This window comes from Capra hircus, chromosome 5, assembly GCF_001704415.2.
Source record: "Capra hircus breed San Clemente chromosome 5, ASM170441v1, whole genome shotgun sequence".
NCBI classification, from domain to species: domain Eukaryota; kingdom Metazoa; phylum Chordata; class Mammalia; order Artiodactyla; family Bovidae; genus Capra; species Capra hircus.
The window spans coordinates 90,694,925-90,712,886 of record NC_030812.1 but is presented as its reverse complement, the minus strand read 5'-3'; positions in this window follow the sequence as shown (position 1 = coordinate 90,712,886).

Below are 17,962 nucleotides of genomic sequence, written 5' to 3'. Positions count from 1 at the left end.
ATTATACTATAATGGTAGATACATGACATTACCTATTTGCCAGTATCCAAATAACTTGTAGCACTAGAATGAACTCTAATGTGAACTATGGACTTCAGTTAATAATAATGTAACCATGTTAGTTCACTATTTGGAACAAGTGAAAGGAGATGGGAATACCAGACCACCTGACCTGCCTCTTGAGAAATCTATATGCAGGCCAGGAAGCAACAGTTAGAACTGGACATGGAACAGACTGGTTCCAAATAGGAAAAGGAGTACATCAAGGCTGTATATTGTCAACCTGCTTATTTAACGTCTATGCAGAGTACATCATGAGAAACGCTGGACCAGAAGAAACACAAGCTGGAATCAAGGTTGCCAAGAGAAATATCAATAACCTTAGATATGCAGATGACACCACCCTTATGGCAGAAAGTGAAGAGGAGCTAAAGAGCCTCTTGATGAAAGTGAAAGAGGAGAAGGAAAAAGTTGGCTTAAAGCTCAACATTCAGAAAACAAAGATAATGGCATCCGGTCCCATCACTTCATGGCAAATAGATGGGGAAACAGTGGAAACAGTGTCAGATTTTATTTTTTGTGGCTCCAAAATCACTGCAGATGGTGACTGCAGCCATGAAATTAAAAGACGCTTACTCCTTGGAAGAAAAGTTATGACCAGCCTAGATAGCATATTCAAAAGCAGAGACATTATTTTGGCTAAGGTCCGTCTAGTCAAGGCTATGGGTTTTCCTGTGGTTATATATGGATGTGAGAGTTGGACTGTGAAGAAGGCTGAGCGCCAAAGAATTGATGCTTTTGAACTGTGGTGTTGGAGAAGACTCTTGAGAGTCCCTTGGACTGTAAGGAGATCCAACCAGTCCATTCTGAAGGAGATCAGCCCTGGGATTTCTTTGGAAGGAATAATGCTAAAGATGAAACTCCAGTACTTTGGCCACCTGATGCAAAGTTGACTCATTGGAAAAGACTCTGATGCTGGGAGGGATTGGGGGCAGGAGAAGAAGGGGACAACAGAGGATGAGATGGCTGGATGGCATCACTGACTCAATGGATGTGAGTCTGAGTGAACTCCCGGAGTTGGTGATATATCAGACAGGGAGGCCTAGCCTGCTGTGATTCATGTGGTCACAAAGAGTAGGACACGACTGAATGATTAAACTGAACTGAAAGGTGTTAATGATGTGGAAACTGAACAGGAGTGAGTATGAAAAGGATTCATTGTATTACCTGCTCAATTTTTCTATAAACTTAAAACTGTTCTGAAAAGCAATATAGTTATGATCTTTAGGAAAGATATTCTTAACTTCAGAAGGTTGACAGTCTGGTTGAGAAAATATCTCAGAAAGCAGGATAACATAAACCTATGGAAGTAGAAGAACTTTAACTTATACACAATGATATTCGTTTGTAGAAGTGTCTTTAATCCACTTGATCTAATCATTTCTCTTTAAAAAGCCAATATAATTTAAATATTTAAGGTGCAAAGTTCATCTGTGAAGATTTCTCTAATTAGAAGACAGAAATAAAAATTAAACTCTGTTAAATAGCCAATATAAATATTGAATTAGGGGATATATTAAAAATCTTGAATATTTAAAATCTTGGATATTTTTAAAAATTTTTATAAAAAATGATAAGAAGCCTGTTTTTCTCCTTAACACATTCACAGTATTTGATAGAGTGGGAATCATTTAATACTCTACTTAGCATTGGAAAATAAAATTTCATAGATATTCACTTAAAAAATTTAGTCAGCTAAGCAAAGTTATGCTTTAAAATTCATTGTAAAAGCCTAAAAGATAAAACTGATTACCTTCCTTATCATTTAGCTAAAATATTTTTCCTTCATTGAAAACAATGAGATTTAAGCATGTTCAACTATGAATAACTTGAATGAGATTTCATTTTCATTGATGGTCACAGTATATTATTATTATTATGGCATTTTTTGTATTTAATTTTTGAAAAGTATTTTTCTTAATTCCTTAAATAATCTACATTATCATTTTAAACTGTATTATATATATCTTCTATTCTCTATGACATATTCATAGAAAGGTAGTTATTAGGCATATTTCACAATATCACAACATATTATTTCTGAAATACAACAGTGGATCAATCCTAGAAAAGAATTTTCTATCCTGAATTTGTTGGTATATATAGTCTTTTTCTAATGGGAATTTCCACAGAAGAAATAATTCAACCTAGAAAAGAAGGAGCTAATGAATGGTAGAGAAACAAATTAAAATTTTGCCAGACATTGATGGGTTGCAAATGTGTTTTAATTCCTAAGGAAAGAGATTCAGGTGTCATTGTGAACAGCTTAATAAAGATGTCAACTGAATATTCAACAGTAGCTGAACAAGATATTTATTTGAATTATGAAAGGTAGAAAGTACACATAAGAAAATAAATTATATAAAGAATAGCCAATGGTATTGTTTTAGCAATTTTGTTTATTGTTAAATATTTCTGCTTCATCAGACTATATAATCAATTCTATATTTATGAAATATTGAGAACCTACTTATATAATTGGCTTCCCTGGTGGCTCAGTGGTAAAGAATCTGCCTGCCAATGTAGGACGTGCATGTTCCATCCTTGGGTAGGGATCTCCTGGAGAAGGAAATGGCAACTCACTCCAATATTCTTGCTTGGAAAATCCCATGGACAAAGGAGCCTGGGAGGCTATAAATCATGTGGTCGCAAAGAGTCAGACATGACAAGATTAAATAATAGCTGATATAATAGAGGGAAATAGTCAGCAATATTCCATAGTAGAGGCAATTTTTGAACTTCATTTGAATAGTTAGCAGCAGATGCCACACAGACAATGGTATTAAAAGCATTCAGGAAAAAGAAACAGCACCAGCAAAACCTTGGGGATTTAACATAAAGAATCTTCTTGCAATGCAGGAGACCCAGGTCTGATACCTGGGTTGAGAAGATTCCCTGGAGAAGGGAATGGCAACCAATTCAGTGTTCTTGCCTGGAGAATCCCATGGACAGCGGAGCCTGGAGGTCTACAGTCCATGGGATGGCAAAGAGTCAGATACGACTGAGTGACTAACACTTTTACTTTTTTTTTTTTTCTTTAACTTTATGTTTGGAAGGCTGCATGTAGCTCAATAAAACTTTTCTTTGTATTACCTAAAAAATAGACACAGCCAGATCACAGAATTCTCAAATGTCATGGAAGAGAGGGTTTGGAATTACATAATGATGCACATAAAAATTGTGCATTTTAATAGCCTATTGTATCCCAGGTATTGTGCCAAGTATATCAAATAGACTCATGATAATTCTATGAAGGAGATACTTAATAGTCTCATTAGATAAATGAGAAAACTAAGAAACAGAAATGATTGTTTGCCCAGTGGCCAAAACAGTTGATAATAATTAGTAGAACAGGAATTGCATCCAGAGTGTTCTACTCTTGAGCGATACTCATAATTGAAAATAAATATCAAGAAGGAACTAACCTTATGAACTGAGCAAGAACTCACAGTTTATCACCTATGGGCCATCTGACTTTTTGTTTGTTTGTTTTCCTGGCTGCACCACAAGGCATGTGGGATCTTAGATCAGGGATGGAACCAGCCCTCCCTGCATTAGAAGTGCAGAGTCTAAACCACTGGACCACTGGGGAAGTCCCTGAATAGTCTTGCTTTAATAGCCTGAAGGAAAATACCCAGGACTCAGTAGCATACCCCTTTCAAGGAAACATACCTCTCTTTACTATTGTATGTATACTTGCTACTTTATTTTTTTTCTCCCTGTTTTTTGAGCAATGTGACATGTTTATCTAACCTGTTGAAGTTTATCATTAATTTTTCCACCTGCTTTTTTCTAATTTTTGCATTAACATTTGGCCACCTGCTGTGAAGAGCCAACTCATTGGAAAAGACCCTGATGCTGGGAAAGATTAAGGGGAAGAGGAAAAGGGGTGACAGAGGATGAGACAGTGGGATAGCATCATGAACTCAATGGACATGAGTTTGAGCAAACTCTGGAAGGACAGGGAAGCCTGGGATGCTGCAGTCCATGGAGTCACAAAGAGGCAGACATGACTGAGTGGCTGAACAACAACAACAAAGGCTGTATATTTTCCTCTAAGCTCAGTTTTGAGTGCATTCCACAGATTTTTTTACCATTCAGTTCCAGATATATTTATTATTAATTATATTTTAAATGAATGTCTTAAAGCAAAAGTATTTCAAAAATTGTCTATTATAAATGGACCTTAAAAACATCTTTAAGCTGATTTCTAGTTGCCTTTTACTATAATCAGAAAAATATTCCACATGACAGTCTTTGAAATTTGTAGAGATTTATTTTATGGATAAGAAGTTAATCTTGTTTTGCAAATGATCTGTGTACACTACAATTATACATGCTACAGTTTTGGTGTATAGTATTAAATATCATAACTGTGACAATTATGTCAGTTTTGCTTCTCATGTTATTCAAATATTCCTTAAGCCTACTGATTTTTTGTATACTAATAGATTAATCAATTCCTGATAAAGGAATTGTGTTGAACTTTCTCATTATAATTCTGGATTTATTTATTGATCAAATAAAACTATACTACTATTAAAATCTCTGTTCAGTTCTACTAAAAACCTTTTAACTTCAATGTTATTTTCTTTCTTTTTTTTTTAATTAAGACTTGAGTTTTTATAGGATTTATAGGTTCACAGGAAATTTTAGAGGAAAACAAAGAGATTTATCCATCTCCTTCATGCATAGCCTCTCCCATTGTCAAAATCCCCCACCAGAGTGGGGCACTTATTAAAACTGATGAAACTACAGTGACATACCATGTTGTGCTGTGCTCAGTCACCTAGTCATGCCTGCTCTTTGTGACCCCATGGACTGTAGCTCATGAGGCTCCTCTGTCCATGGGATTCTCCCGGCAAGAATACTGGAGTGGGTGCCATGCCTTCCTCCAGGGGATCTTCCCAACCCAGGGATTGAACCCAGGTCTCCTGCATTACAGACTAATTCTTTACCAGCTGAGCCACCAGGGACACCCAAGAATACTGAAGTGGGAAGCCTGTCCTTTTTCCAGGGGATCTTCCTGACACAGGAATCGAACTGGGGTCTCTTGCATTGCAGGCAGTTTCTTTACCAGCTGAGCTACCAGGGAAGCCCTGACATATTATAATCACTCAAATTTCAAAATTTACCTTAAGGTTTACTCTTGGTGTTGTAAATTCTATGGGTTGGGATATTTTCTTTCACTTTAGCAGAGTTAATATGTTGGTGTTTACGTGATGTATCTTCTTCCCTCTTATGCTTGTTTATTTGTATCTCTTATAAAAGTCATATCAGGGAAAGACAGAGATGCAGACATAGGGAAGAGACATGCAGTCATGGTGGTGAGGGGTAGTGGGAGTGGGATGAATTAGGGAATTGGGATTGACTTAAGTATACTGCCCTGTGTAAGATAGATCAGTCAGTCAGTTTAGTCACTCAGTCTTGTCTGACTCTTTGTGACCCCTACGACTGCAGCACACCAGGCTTCCCTGTGCATCCACAATTCCTGGAGTTTACTCAAACTCATGTCCTTTGAGTCGGTGATGCCATCCAACCATCTCCTCTGTTGTCCCCTTCTCCTCCTGCCTTCAATCTTTACCAGCATCAGGGTCTTTTCCAATGAGTCAGTTCTTTGCATCAGGTGGCCAAAGTATTAGAGTTTCAGCTTCAGCATCAGTCCTTCCAATGAATATTCAGGACTGATTTCCTTTAGGATTGACTGGTTAGATCTCCTTGCAGTTCAAGGGACTCTCAAGAGTCTTCTCCAAAACCACAGGTCAAAAGCATCAATTCTTCAGCACTCAGCTTTCTTTATGGTCCAACTCTTACATTCATACATGACTACAGGAAAAATTCCATAGCTTTGACAAGATGGACCTCGGTTGGCAAAGTAATGTCTCTGCTTTTTAATATGCCATCTAGGTTTGTCATAGCTTTTCTTCTGAGGAGGAAGTGTCTTTTAATTTCATGGCTGCAGTCACCATCTGCAGTGATTTGGGAGCCCAAGGAAAGAAAGTCTGTCACTGTTTCCATTGTGTCCCCATCTATTTTCATGAAGTGGTGGGACCAGATGCCATGATCTTAGATTTTTGAATGTTGAGTTTTAAGACAGTTTTCTCACTCTTCTCTTTCACTTTCATCAAGAGGCTCTTTAGTCCCTCTTCGCTTTCTGCCATAAGGGTGATGTCATTGGCTTATCTGAGATTATTGATATTTCTGCTGGCAATCTTGATTCCAGCTTGTGCTTCACCCAGCCTGGGATTTTGCATGATATACTCTGCATGTTAGTTAAATGTGAGTGATAAGCAGGGTGACAATATACAGATTTAACACAGTCCTTTCCTGATTTGGAACCAGTCTGTTGTTCCATGTCCATTCTAACTATTGCTTCTTGACCTGCATACAGATTTCTCAGGAGACAGGTCATGTGGTCTGGTATTCCCATCTCCTTAAGAATTTTCCACATTTTGTTGTGATGCACACAGTCAAAGGCTTTGGCATAGTCAATAAAGCAAAACTAGATGTGTTTCTGGAACTCTCTTGCTTTTTCTGATGATCCAACAGATGTTGGCCATTCGATCTCTGGTTCCTCTGCCTTTCCTAAATCCACCTTGAACATCTGGAAGTACTTGGTTCACGTACTGTTGAAGCTTCACTTTAAGAATTTTGGGAATTACTTTGCTAGCCTGTGAGATGAGTGCAATTGTGCAGTAGTTTGAACATTCTTTGGTGTTGCTTTCCTTCTGGATTGGAATGAAAACTGACTTTTTTCCAGTCCTGTGGCCACTGCTGGGTTTTCCAAATTTGCTGACATATTGAGTGCAGCATTTTCACAGCATCGTCTTTTAGGACTTGAAATAGCTCAACTGGAATTCCATCACCTTCACTAGCTTTGTTCATAGAGATGCTTCCTAAGGCCCACTTAACATTGCACTCCAAGATGTCTGGCTCTAGGTGAGTGATCACACCATTGTGATTATCTGGGTCATGAAGATCTTTTTTGTATAGCTCTTCTGTGTATTCTTGCCACTTCTTCCTAATATCTCTACTTCTGTTAGGTCTATATTATTTCTGTCCTTTATTGAGCCCATCTTTGCATGAAATGTTCCCTTGGTATCTAATTTTCTTGAAGAGATTTCTAGTCATTCCTATCCTATTGTTTTCCTCTATTTCTTTGCATTGATCACTGAAGAAGTCTTTCTTATCTTTTTTGCTATTCTTTGGAACACTGCGTTCAGATGGATATAGCTTTCCTTTTCTCCTTTGCCTTTCTCTTCTCTTCTTTTCTCATTTTTGTAAGGCCTCCTCAAACAATAAATTTGCCTTTTGCATTTCTTTTTTTTGTTTGTTTTTTGGGGAGATAGTCTTGATCACTGCCTCCTGTACAATGTCATGAACCTCTGTCCCTAGTTCTTCAGGCACTCTGTCGATCAGATCTAATCCCTTGAATGTATTTTTCAAAGTGATGATGGATTAGAAAGATGTGCACTCATCTTCTCCTGCTAGAACTCCAATATTGCAATTCATTGCTGAACAACCATTGACAGGAGAATGTTGGATTTTGCCAAAAAAATATACCCGATGTCCAAGAGCAAAGGATAAGCTCCAACAAGAAGGTAGGAGGAATGAAATTACGTTTAGAATCAAACCCCATACCAGCCAGGGATTCTCAGATGGCTCAAGCAATCCATTGTGTGCACCAGGACCCAGAGACCCCACAGAGACTGTCAGACATGCTTTTGAATGTTTGAGTGTCTCTTGCAGAGGCACGAGTCAGCAGTGGCCTGCCGTGGGGAGAGGGCCTCTGGCTGCAGCAGACCTGGGTCACGAGTGTATGGCACAAGCCCTCTTGGAGAAGGTCATCATTAGTCCCAGCATACAGCTGCCAGGCAGACAACCCACAAACTGCAGAACAAGTTTACCAAAGAAATTTTTGCACTGTTAAGAAAGTTCTAGGAGCCACAACAGATTTCCCGACCTGGGGATCTGGCAAAGGGAATGAGAACCCCTAGGGAATTTGACTTTGGGGAGGTCAGTGAGGTTTGATTATAGAACTTCCACGGGATGGGGAAAACAGACTCTTCATGGGCACAAACTAAACTTTTTGCACACCAGGAGCCAGGAGAAAGGAGGAGTGTCCCCACAAGAGACTGAACCAGGCTTGCCTGTGTGTGTCCCACATCTCTGGTACCTCAGGCCAAAGAACAGAGAGGGAACACAGCCACACCCATCAACAGAAAATTGGATTAAAGATTTACTGAGCATGGCCCAGTAATCCTGGGATGTGAAGTCAAGTGGGCCTTAGAAAGCATCACTACAAACAAAGCTAGTGGAGGTGATGGAATCCCAGTTGAGCTATTTCAAATCCTAAGAGATGATGCCGTGAAAGTGCTGCACTCAACATGCCAGCAAATTTGGAAAACTCAGCAGTGGCCACAGGACTGGAAAAGGTCACTTTTCATTCCAATCCCAAAGAAAGGCAATGCCAGAGAATGCTCAAAGTACCACACAATTGTACTCATCTCACACACTAGTAAAGTAATGCTCACAATTCTCCAAGCCAGGCTTCAGCAATATGTGAACTGTGAACTTCCTGATTTCAAGCTGTTTTTAGAAAAGGCAGAGGAACCAGAGATCAAACTGCCAACATCTGCTGGATCATGGAGAAATCAAGAGAGTTCCAGAGAAACATCTATTTCTGCTTTATTGACTATGCCAAAGCCTTTGACTGTGTGGATCACGACAAACTGTGGAAAATTCTGAAAGAGATGGGAATACCAGACCACCTGACCTTCTTCAGAAACCTGTATGCAGGTCAGGAAGCAACAGTTAGAACTGGACGTGGAACAACAGACTGGTTCCAAACAGGCAAAGGAGTATGTCAAAGCTGTATATTGTCACCATGCTTATTTAACTTATATGAAGAGTACATCAGAGAAGGCACTGGCAACCCACTCCAGTACTCTTGCCTGGAAAATCCCATGGATGGAGGAGCCTGGTAGGCTGCAGTCCATGGGGTTGCGAAGAGTCAGACACCACTGAGTGACTTCACTTTCACTTTCATGTTTGGAGAAGGAAATGGCAACCCACACCATTGTTCTTTCCTGGAAAATCTCAGGGAGAGTGGAGCCTGCTGGCTGCCTTCTCTGGGGTCACACAGAGTCGGACATGACTGAAGTGACTTAGCAGCAGCAGCAGAGTACACCATGAGAAATGCTGGGCTGAAAGAACCACAAGCTGGAATCAAGATTGCCGGGAGAAATATCAACAACCTCAGATATGCAGATGACATTACCCTTATGGAAGAAAGTGAAGAGGAACTAAAAAGCCTCTTGATTAAAGTGAAAGAGGAGAATGAAAAAGTTGGCTTAAAGCTCAACATTCAGAAAACGAAGATCATGGCATCTGGTCCCATCACTTCATGGGAAATAGATGGGGAAACAGTGGAAACAGTATCAGACTTTAATTTCTTGAGCTCCAAAATCACTGCAGATGGTGATTGCTGCCATCAAATTAAAAGATGCTTATTCCTTGGAAGGAAAGTTATGGCCAACCTAGATAGCATATTGAAACACAGAGACATTACTTTGCCAACAAAGGTCCATCTAGTCAAGGCTATAGTTTTTCCAGTGGTCATGTATGGATGTGAGAGTTGGACTATAAAGAAATCTGAGTGCTGAAGAATTTATGCTTTTGAACTGTGGTGTTGGAGAAGATTCTTGAGAGTCCCTTGGACTGCAAGGAGATCCAACCAGTCCATTCTAAAGATCAGTCCTGGGTGGTCATTGGAAGGACTGATTCTGAAGCTGAAACTCCATTACTTTGGCCACCTGATGCGAAGAGTTGACTCATTGGAAAAGATTCTGATGCTGGGAGGGATTGTGGGCAGGAGGAAAAGGGGATGACAGGGGATGAGATTGCTGGATGGCATGACTGAGTCAATGGACATAAGTTTGGGTGAACTCTGGGAGTTGGTGATAGACAGGGAGGCCTGGTGTGCTGCAGTTTGTGGGGTCACAAAGAGTCGGACAGGACTGAGTGACTGAACTCAACCGAGCATGGCCCTGCCCATCAGAACAAGACCTAGATTCTCCCACAGTCAGTCTCTCCCATCAGGAAGCTTCTATAAGCCTCTTATCCTCATTCATCAGAGGGCAGACAGACTGAAAACCACAGTCACAGAAAACTAACCTAACTGATCACATGGACCATAGCCTTGTCTAACTCAATGAAACTATGAGCCACGCTGTATAGGGCCAACCAAGATGGACAGGTGATAGTGGAAATTTCTGACAAAACATGGTCCACTGGAGAAGGGAATGGCAAAGTATTCTTGCCTTGAGAACCCCATGAACAGTAAGACAGGTAGCTAGTGGGAACCTGCTGTATGGCACAGGGAGCTCAGTTCAATGCTTTATGGTGACCTATCATGGAAAAAGCAAGAGAGCTCCAGAAAAACATCGATTTCTGCTTTATTGACTATGCCAAAGCCTTTGACTGTGTGAATCACAAGAAACTGGAATATTCTGAAAGAGATGGGAATACCAGACCACCTAACCTGCCTCTTGAGAAATCTGTATGCAGGTCAGGAAGCAACAGTTAGAACTGGACATGGAACAACAGACTGGTTCCAAATAGGAAAAGGAGTACGTCAAGCCTGCATATTGTCACCCTGCTTATTTAATTTCTATGCAGAGTACATCATGAGAAACACTGGCCTGGAAGAAGCACAAGCTAGAATCAAGATTGCCAGGAGAAATATCAATAATCTCAGATATGCAGATGACACCACCCTTATGGCAGAAAGTGAAGAGGAACTAAAAAGCCTCTTGATGAAAGTGAAAGAGGAGAGTGAAAAGGTTGGCTTAAAGCTCAACATTCAGAAAATCAAGATCATGGCATCCAGTCCCATCACTTCATGGGAAATAGATGGGGAAACAGTAGAAACAGTGTCAGACTTTATTTTTTTGGGCTCCAAAATCACTGCAGATGGTGACTGCAGCCATGAATTTAAAAGATGCTTACTCCTTGGAAGAAAAGTTATGACCAACCTAGATAGTATATTGAAAAGCAGAGACATTACTTTGCTGACTAAGGTCCGTCTAGTCAAGGCTATGGTTTTTCCTGTGGTCATGTATGGATGTGAGAGTTGAACTGTGAAGAAGGCTGAGTGCCGAACAATTGATGCTTTTGAACTGTGGTGTTCGAGAAGATTCTTGAGAGTCCCTTGGACTGCAAGGAGATCCAACCAGTCCCATTCTGAAGGAGATCAACCCTGGGATTTCTTTGGAAGGAATGATGCTAAAGCTGAAGCTCCAGGACTTTGGCCACCTCATGAGAAGAGTTGACTCATTGGAAAAGACTCTGATGCTGGGAGGGATTGGGGGCAGGAGGAGAAGGGGACAACAGAGGATGAGATGGCTGGATGGCATCACCAACTCGATGGACGTGAGTCTGAGTGAACTCCGGGAGATGGTGATGGACAGGGAGGCCTGGCGTGCTGTGATTCATGGGGTTGCAAAGAGTCGGACACGACTGAGTGACTGAACTGAACTGAGACTGGTGAGATGGGAGAATACGGGAGCAAGGTCCATAAGGGAGGGATGTATGTGTATGTATAGCCGTCACTTCTTTGCACAGCAAAAACTAACAGGATATTTTAAAGCAATTATACCACAATTTTAAAAAAAATATGGCGAAATTATGTTATTTGTTATTTTGAAATCATCTTTTAATGGGGAATTTATCAATTTCTATATAATATATTCATAAATTTAGGTTTCATTAGGCTATCTTACTACTGTTTACTATTGTTCAACTTATTTTATCTTCCTGTTTCTCTCTTTTTCCTCCTTTCTTGTAGTGAAAATTTTCAGTGTTCCAGAGGATCATTAGTGATCAGATATCCAGAGGCAAAGTAGGGGCCAGAGATTACAAATATACATGATGTGTTGGAGGAAATTAAATATGTAACAAATCGAGTCAAACCAATATGAAAAGGAAAGCAACACAAAAATAAAAGCACAGAGTGAGAGAAAGTGGGATAAACCTGACAAATCAAAAAAGTCACAGAATACTCCTTAGCTCTACAAAAATATGTGTATGCTACCTAGAATAATCAAAACACTATTTAACGATTTTAGACTTATAGAATTGATCTACTGAAAGTGCATATTTAATTATGCTTATAGAACAGAAGTAGCTATCATAAACCTTATCAATATTTACAAAAAACTATGGGTGACAGGAGATGAGAAGATGAAATGGGAAGTCAGGAGGCAAATTACATGATGAAGAATAATATTTAGAGCAGTGTTTTGAAATCTCTTACATCACAGCACCCAAAATATACCTATGTCATTTGCACGTGAACTGAGCTACCCACTGTTAGAGAAATCTCTCTCTGGTACCTGGCTACTTCAGGTCTGGCAGCCCAAGATTTGATGGGATTAAAATCTATGCAAAACTACAAATCAGCACACTGGTTGGGAATTTCTGTTTACGATTATAGGTGTAATAAAGAGAAGCATTTTAAATGGTTTCAGTCAGTTCCATCACTCAGTCATGTCTGACTCTTTGCAACCCTAAGGACTGCAGTATGCCAGGCCTCACTGTCCACCACCAACTCCCAGAACTTGTTCAAACTCATGTCCATCAAGTTGGTGATCCCATCCAACCATCTCATCCTCTGTGACCCACTTATCCTCCCAACGTCAATCTTTCCCATCATCAGGGTCTTTTCCAATGAGTCAGTTCTTCACATTAGGTGGACAAAGTATTGGAGTTTCAGCTTCAGCATCAGTTCTTCCAATTAATACGCAGGACTGATTGCCTTTAGGATGGATTTGTTTTATCTCCTTGCAGTCCAAGGGACTCTCAAGAGTCTTCCCCAACACCATATATCAAAGGCATCAATTCTTCGGCACTCAGCTTTCCTTATAGTACAACTCTCACATCCATACTTGACTACTAGAAACCATAGCTTTGACTAGATGGACACTTGTTGGCAAATTAATGTCTCTGCTTTTCAATATGCTGTCTAGGTTGGTCATAACTTTTCTTCCAAAGAGCAAATATCTTAATTTCATGACTGTGTCACCACCTGCAGTGATTTTGAAGCCCCCCCCAAAATAAAGTCTGTCACTGTTTCCAATTTCCCCATCTATTTGCCATGAACTAATGGGACTGGGTGCCATGATCTTAGCTTTATGAATGCTGAGTTTTAAGCTAACTTTTTCACTCTCCTCCTTCACTTTCATCAAGAGGCTCCTTAGTTCTTCACTTTCTGCCATAAGGATGCTGTCATCTGAAAATCTGAGGTTATTTCTGCCAGTAATCTTGATTCCAGATTGTGCTTCTTCCAACCCAGTGTTTCACATGATGTACTCTGCATATAAGTTAAATAAGCAGGGTGACAATATACAGCCTTGACACACTCCTTTCCCTATTTGGAACCAGCCTGTTGTTCCATATCCAGTTCTAACTGTTACTTCCTGACCTGCATACAGATTTCTCAAGAGGCAGGTCAGGTGGTCTGGTATTCCCATCTCTTTCAGAATTTTCCACAGTTCATTGTGATCCACACAGTCAAAGGCTTTGGAATAGTAAATAAAGCAGAAGTAGATGTTTTTTGGGACTCACTTGTTTTTTTGATGATCCAACAGATGCTGGTCATTTGATCTCTGATTCCTCTGCCTTTTCTAAATCCAGCTTGAACATCTGGTAGTTCATGGTTCATGTATTGCTGAAGCCTGACTTGGAAAATTTTGAGTATTACTTTAATCTCTTAGGATTTGAAATAGCTCAACTGGGATTCCATCACCTTCACTAGCTTTGTTCATAGCGATGCTTCCTAAGGTCCACTTGACTTCACATTCCAGGATGTCTGGCTCTAGGTGAGTGATCACACCATCGTGGTTATCTGAGTCATGAAGATCCTTTTTGTATAGTTCTGTGTATTCTTGCCCCCTCTTCTTAATATCTTCTGCTTCTGTTACAGCCATACCATTTCTGTCCTTTATTAAGCCCATCTTTGCCTGAAATGTTCCCTTGGTATCTCTAATTTTCTTAAAGAGAGCTCTAGTCTTTCCCATCCTATTGCTTTCTTCTATTTCTTTGCATTGATCACTGAGGAAGGTTTTTATCTCTCCTTGCTATTCTCTGGAACTCTGCATTCAAATGGGTCTAACTTTCTTTTTCTCATTTGCCTTTCACTTCTCTTCTTTGCACAGCTATTTGTAAGGCTTCCTCAGACAACCATTTGGCTTCTTGCATTTCTTTTTCTTGGGGATGGTCTTGATCCCTGCCTCCTGTACATTTTCACGAACCTCTGTCCATTGTCCTTTAGGCAATCTATGAGATCTAATCCCTTGAATCTCTTAGTCATTTCCACTGTATAACCTTAAGCGATTTGATTTAGGTCATACCTGAATGGTCTAGTGGTTTTCCCTACTGTCTTCAATTTAAGTCTGAATTTGGCAATAAGGAGTTCATGATCTGAGCCACAGTCAGCTCCTGGTCTTATTTTTGCTGACTGTATAGAGCTTCTTCATCTTTGGCTGCAAAGAATATAATCAATCTGATTTCGGTATCGACCATCTGGTGACGTACATGTGTCGGGTCTTCTCTTGTGTTGTTGAAAGAGAGTGTTTGCTATGACCAGTGTGTTTTCTTGGCTAAACTCTATTAGCCTTTGCTCTGCTTCATTCTGTACTCCAAGGCAAAATTTGCTGGTACTCCAGGTATTTCTTGATTTCCTACTTTTCATGTTTCAATGGTTTAGTATGTCTAAAACTGGGACCTAAAAGATTGAAAGGGAATTTGATTTGAGTCTTCAACTATCACAAGAGAAAGTCAAAACTTGACATAACATCAGTTCAGTTCAGTTCAGCTCAGTCACTCAGTCGTGTCTGACTCTTTGCGACCCCATGAATTGCAGCACACCAGGCCTCCCTGTCCATCACCAACTCTCGGAGTTCACTCAAACTCACGTCCATTGAGTTGGTGATGCCATCCAGCCATCTCATCCTCTGTCATCCCCTTTTCCTCCTGCCCCCAACCCCTCTCAGCATTAGGGTTTTTCCAGTGAGTTAACTCTTCACATGAAGTGGCCAAAGTACTGGAGTTTCAGCTTTAGCATCATTCCTTCCAAAGAAATTCCAGGGTTGATCTCCTTCAGAATGGACTGGTTGGATCTCCTTGCAGTCCAAGGGACTCTCAAGAGTCTTCTCCAACACCACAGTTCAAAAGCATCAATTCTTCGGTGCTCAGCCTTCTTCACAGTCCAACCCTCACATCCATACATGACCATAGAAAAAACCATAGCCTTGACTAGACAGACCTTAGTCGGCAAAGTAATGTCTCTGCTTTTGAATATGCTATCTAGGTTGGTCATAGCTTTCCTTCCAACAAAATAATATACACCTATTATTTAAACTCTAAATTATAAATAAAGAAAAATTAAAAATGACTCAAAAAGAAAAATAGATGTTTTTGTTTTTATTAAGCTGTAACAAAGATGGAGGAGGATCAACATAGACTTATACCTTCCATTAAACATCTTTCTAGGTCTTTTAAATTTTTTAATCTTATATGCATATAACTTTGTATATGATGAGGAACCTGTTAGATAAAAGAGTATTTCTGAGGCATGTGGTAATGTGACAAAGTAAAACAGTAGTAGAGCTCTACAAAGGATATACATAATATGTGGGAAAACAGAAGCAATTAGTACAATCATTGATATAAAAGTGTAAGATTAAGAACAACTTTTCACGCACATTTTTTGGAGAACTGGGAGAAAATGCTATAGAAAGTATAAGTTGATAACTTAGTTTATTTCTTGGAGCAGAATAAAACTCCTGACCTCTAGATGTTGCAAGAGAAGCAAATAATTGTCTGCCCTCAGTCTAACTCAAGAGCTTACTCAAGAATTTCTGAAGAGAAAGGAAGTTCCCAAGTCCTGCTCTTTCACTTTCCATTTCCCAAGCAAAAAATAACATCTCTAAAAAGGCAAATAATCATAGTTCTCACCATGTTAGGGGATCATTAATATTAGTATTTAAAAAATATTTCATCTATACCTTTCCTATAGAATTCTGTATTCTAAAGAAGATAGGAAATGATAGTTGTATAATAAAGAGAAACATAGTTAATAGGTTATAAAAATTTTGATGTCCAACTCTTTGTGACCCCATGGACTGTAGCCAGCCAGGCTCCTCTGTTCATGGGAATTATCCAGGCAAGAATACTGGAGTGGGTTGCCATGCCCTCCTCCAGGGGATCTTCCTGACCCAGGTATAGAACCCAGGTCTCCCACACTGCAGGCAGATTCTTTACCAGCTGAGCTATCAGGGAAGCCCTTTTATAAAAATAGAGGTGTTTATAGACAACAGAGTACAAGTTCTGGTAGTGTCACCATAATTCAGCTTTTTTTCTGTATCCTTGCAGAGCACAAGGCTTGAATTATTGCTAAAGCTATATTTTTACTACTATTACTGTCTCTTACAGGAAATACTGATATATGTCTGTCTCACTCAACAATTTTCTAGGGAAAGTGAATTATATTTTATCTCTTTATCTCTTTCATTTATTTATTTTTATTTTTTTGGCCATGCAAAGAGACATATGAGATCTTAGCTCCCACCAGGGATCAAACCCATGCTCCCTGTATTGGACGCACAGTGTCTTAAGTACTGGATCACCGGGGAAATCCCATATTTCTTTTATTTTCCATCTTAATAATTCCTTTTGTACTAATCATGGTCTGTATACACTGTCTTAATAAGCTTGCTTTTACTGGATTGAGCTTACCTGATAATTATTGGTTAGGCTAAAAAAAAAAAAAAATAGTGAATGTTTACGGTACAAGCGCTAATGATAAAACTAAAGTGATAGGTTAAATTTAATTTTTTCTCCTTAATCGTCAAAGTCATTTTCTATTTTAGACTGATTTTCATTTGCCAATATATAATCAAATCTAGACCAGGTTTAATAGTTCTGAAACAATGCTGTAACTAAATATGATGGATTGCATGTTCAAGTTTAAAGCCATGCTATTGGGATGAAGGGAGTTTCAGATTTCAGGCTGGAGTTTTAACTAGAGATTGCAAGTTGACTTATTTATTATTGTATTTGGATCATAAAACTAAGATGTGCACATATCGGCAAAAGAACATGTGCGTGCATGCTAAGTCCCTTCAGTCGTGTCCAACTCTCTGCAACCCAATGGATTATAGTCTGCCAGGCTTCTCTGTCCATGGAATTCTCTAGGCAAGAATACTGGCTTGGCTTTCCAAAAGCCTTCTCCAGGGAATCTTCCCCACCCAGGGATGAAAACGGGTTGTTTTGCAGGCTAATTCTTTACCGCTGAGTCACCTGGGAAGCCCCGCAAAAGAATACAATTCATCACTATTCTAAAAATACTGATTTTTAATAACTGCTTATGTCTTGCTATATGGATAGATGGATGTACATATCTTAAATACACACATAAATATATATATATATACACACATATGTTTTACATGTGTCTTTATAATTGTGATAATATTGAAAAAAATGCACCTGTGTTGGCAGTAATTCTATGGTCATCTCTAATTAGAAACCTTACAGCTAATTGCAAGGAACAAGTTTCTTGCTCCTGGAACTTGATCAAGTTTCTTCATGTCTTTTCCCTCTCATGTATGTGTTCAGTTCAGTTCAGTTCAGTCGCTCAGTCGTGTCCTACTCTTTGAGACCCCATGAATCGCAGCATGCCAGGCCCCTGTCCATCACCAACACCCGGGAGTTCACTCGGACTCACGTCCATCGAGTCCGTGATGCCATCCAGCCATCTCATCCTCGGTCGTCCCCTTCTCCTCCTGCCCCCAATCCCTCCCAGCATCAAAGTCTTTTCCAATGTACAGAGATGTAATTT